The following is a 4,537-nucleotide window of genomic DNA, read 5'->3' on the forward strand; positions in this document are numbered from 1 at the left end:
CTTTCTTCTGGTCATTCTAATCTCTCTTCTTTCCTTACCCATTTGTTCGCTATTTTTCTTTACCTCTAACTCCCTTCCCGTCTTTTCATATTAACTTCAGTTTTTCTTTTATTTCTTTATTGTGATATCCCATTTTTTCACACCCCGCTAACAGACGTAAATGACGAATAGATCTAAGAGTTTTTATTACGAACAACTTGAAAAATAGTCTGCAGGAAGGAAGAATATTCAAATAAAATTGTTAGCAAGATTTTTGTGAAGGCGTCAGAAGGAGCAGGAAGAATCTGGGTCAAGAGAGTTCAGAGCATTTAGTACGAATGAAATTATTCTTAGTTCAGCGAAGAACACACTTGGCATGATTCCGTACAGAAGCATAAGAGAGAAGAAATACAGAGGTTGCTGGAGTCAGTACCTTTTGTACGCCTTCTCCTCCGTTTCGTCCTGTCCCCTACCGTTCCCTTTCTCCAACTCACATCACCTTCTCTCATACATTCTTCTACTTATTTCCTTTCATCTTATCCTTAGGCTTTCCTTGCCAGTCTCCCCTTTCACCTCAGTCACATACATTCCTCTAGTCAGTTTTTCGTTCTCCATCCTTTCCATGTGGTCAGACTGTCTCCGACTATTATTCTTAAACTCTTCAATCACATTAATACCAGTACAAAATTTTGCTGTACTTATATATGAGAAAATTCTGCGATTTTATAGGATCCTATTTTCAGAATTATAGATCAGAGATTGTACACACGATAAAATTTGCTGTTAATTTTTTCTATATGAAAAATATATTGTTGTTTTCACCAATATAATATCGTTATTTTTTTTCTTTTTCCTGCCATTATCCGGAGGGTGTGGGGTGAGAGGAGAGCCTTCGTCTCTTCTTTTTTCATATAAGTTGGTTATATCTTTAGAATCAGTTGCTTCCGCAACAGATAACCTCGTTATGGGCCAATAGGCCTCCTGTTATCTGTACTTGCTGTGTGCTGCTACGTACTCCTGTATTGTCTCACAAGCTATAAAAGATGTAGGAGGCGTGATGAAGTTGGGTTATCATCAGAACTGACCTGCATCACCCTCATCAGTACCATCATACTCAGCATCACCATAAAGAGTAGGAGGCGTGATGTAGCAAGATGGAGCGGCCTGCCACTCTACTACATCTGTACCCACTTAACACCTTGACCCTTTAGTCTTTAGGCTCCTTCTTTATCTTGTTCTTTATCTCCTTCCTCTGTCGTTAACTCTGGTTTAGTCATGTTCTTTCTCAGTTTCGGTTTTTCGCTTACTTCCTTCTATCTCAGTCCTTTCCTATTGCTGTCCTTTCTGTTTTTCATGTTCGTTATTTTTATTCTTCGTTCCAGTTTTTTACTCTTCTTTCCTCTCTCTCTCTCTCTCTCTCTCTCCTCACTACTTTGCCACAATAAAGCAACAGGACAAGTAGGAGCCAAGGTGAAGTAAGGTGGAGCGGCCTGAGATTCTAACAAAGGTTTCTCCAGTTCGACCCGTACTCTCTCCCAGGTTTCTCTTTATTTCTATCATTTTTTTTAATTTCCCCTTTTCATTACTTTTTAATTTTCCTTCTTTACCCTTTTTCTGTTCTTCATTGTTTCTTTCCTCTTTCTTGTTTTTCCCTTTCTTAATTGTTAGTTCTCTCTACTTTATTATCTTCCCTACATCCCAGTTTCTAATCATTTCTTTTCCATCTCCCGTGATCTCTCCTTAACTTTCCTCACATTTTTCTTCTTCCTTTTATTCATCCACTCATTTTTACGGTCTCATTTTCTTTCTCTTTCCATGTCTTTCATTCATTGTCTTTTTTCTTACCTGGTCCATTCTTTCAGCTTCTTCTTGTATTTGTCCATTATTTTCCAGCATCACAAGCTACAGGAGAGGTAGGAGGCGAGATGAAGCATGATGGAGCGGCCTGGGACTCTACTACAGGTGTACCGAGTTCATGCCATCAGCTGAGATTCTCTCTCTTTCTCTCTCTTAGCCTTTTCTTTCCTGATTCGAAATTTCTTTGAATTGTACTCTCTCTCTCTCTCTCTCTCTCTCTCTCTCTCTCTCTCTCTCTCTCTCTCTCTCTCTCTCCTTCCTTTCGTTACTATACTGCAGCAATAAAGCAACAAGACATGTAGAAGCCAAGGTGAAGTAAGGTGGAGCGGCCTGAGATTCTAACGAAGGTTTCTTCAGTTCGACCCATATTCACATGAGCGCTTCTTTTTTATTTTTTATCCATCCCACTTTTTTCTTTTAATTTCTAATTTTCCTCCGTTTGTCCTTTTCTCTGTTCTTTCGTTCATTGTTTCCTTTCTCACTGTCCCCATCCTAATTCTTTAAAATTTCCCCTTCATTCTCTTCTCTTCATTCCAGTCTCCTATAATGTCTCTTTTCCACCTCATATTATCTTTTCTCCTTAACTTACACTGTTCTTCTTCACTGTATTCATCTTAAAAAAAAAAATTCAGTATCAATTTCTTTTTATTTTTTCCTCACTCGCTTTCTGTCATTGAAGTGCTCGTTTTCTTACTTTCCTGTCTTTCGTATTTCTTTATCTAGTTTTTTCCTGCATTTTTTTTTCTTTTTTCATTGCTTTTCCCATCTTCTCCTTTTAGGTCACCTTTACGAATGTTCTTTCCCCCATTGTGTGTCCATTACCGTGTCATAACCTACAGTAGAGGTAGGAGGCGAGATGAGGTAAGATGGAGCGGCCTAGGACTCTAGCACAGGTGGACCGTATGGACATCTTACCATTTATCCTTCATTTTCATTAGTATTTCTATTTTTCATTCTTTCCCCCTTATTTATTTCACGTGTTGCTTTATTCCCGTTCTTCTTTCTTCTGTGGTGTAGTGTGGTGTAGTGTGGTGTGATTTTTTTTTTTACACTCGAATCTCAGTTGTACGGTGATTCAGTATCTGGCATCCAAAAATCTTCAGCTATTGATGGACAGAACCTCTGCTAGAGATGCTCCAGGCTTTATGTCATAGGAGTGAAGGGTCTAAGCAAGGCCGTATGCAGGATTAATGTGTGTGTGTGTGTGTGTGTGTGTGTGTGTGTGTGTGTGTGTGTGTGTGTGTGTGTGTCTGTCTGTCTGTCTGTTTTTTGTTCATGTTTTTTTTTTCTTTCACCTCTTTTTTTTACTCGTTTCTTTTACCTTTTCATTCCCCTCTCCTTTTTGCCTTCTCCGTACTATCTCCGATTCTCTGGTACTTACCTCACTGATAAACTCATTTTTCTTTTGTTTTGTATTTCTTTCTTTTTATTATGGTACACCGGTAAATCTATCTATCTGTCTATCTATCTATCTATTGCCAGACGCCTCAATTCCGTACGGGGTGGCCATGAACAAATCGCCTCCACGTCGCCCTATCCCCAGCCATTTCACTGCCCTGCTTCCAACTCACACACCCCTATCTCATATACCTCTCCACTCCAAAATCATAATCATCATTTTCCCCTACTTTTCTTTCTCTTTCGTCCTCCTTTCCACTTCCATTATATTACAGGAGCACAGGCTATAAGACGTAGGAGGTGAAATGAAGTAAAATTACTATCACCAACGCTGACCTGCATCATCGTCATCATCATCATCATCATTCTCAGCATCGCGAACATCATCTCACTTACCTCATCATCATCATCGTTACCCACCTTCACCATTTCTACCTAATTATCTTTCTTTTCAGCCTTTCTCGTTCACATTCAGATATTTCACTTTTATTTCATTTTTTCTCCCAGTTCTGTTTAATATTCAAGCTTCCTTTGCCTTTCTTACTTTTTTGCCTTTTCCTTTCTTTTTTTTTACCTTCCTTTACCCATTTTATACCTTATCTTTTTTCTTCTTTCATTGTTCTCTCTCTTATATTTTCCTGCTCCTCCCCTCTCATTTTTCGTCACTATATTACAGCAATAAAGCAACAAAGACTGTGGTAGCCAAGGTGAAGTACAGCGGAGCGGTCTAGGACTCTAATAAAGGTGTCTGGAATTTGAATCAGGATACGCTAATGGTTCCTATTATTTTTTTAATTCTTTATAGTCATTCTTTATTTTTCGCCTATACCTCTTATATTTTGGTCATTCCTCTCGTTTTACTAAGAAACAGAAGACAAAAAGAAAAAAATCTTTTGATTGTAATTAATTATAACCTTTATGCCTGTCCTTTTTTTCTAACTTTTTTTTTCCACTGCTTGCTTTGTTTTACTTTGACCTTTCCATCTCCAATTCATTGATATTATCCTTATTAAGTCTGACTTTTCCTTTTCCATTTATTACCGTTTTATTCCTAGTGATTCTTTGTTTCCCATTTCCTTTCATCTATACTGCTTTAGTTTCTCTCCTATTTCCTTCCTTCATTGTCCACAATATTAGAGCATCACAAGCTACCAGACAGGTAAGAGATGAAATGAAACAAGGTTATCATCATCAGTACTAAGCTGTTGCACATCACCAACAACATCACCACCACCATCACTAGCACTACACCACCACCGCTACACCATTATTATTATCATCATCATCATCATCATCTTCATCA

Source organism: Coenobita brevimanus, chromosome 55 (genome assembly GCF_032717465.1).
Source record: "Coenobita brevimanus isolate Jiangsu-jjx chromosome 55, ASM3271746v2, whole genome shotgun sequence".
Taxonomy (NCBI): domain Eukaryota; kingdom Metazoa; phylum Arthropoda; class Malacostraca; order Decapoda; family Coenobitidae; genus Coenobita; species Coenobita brevimanus.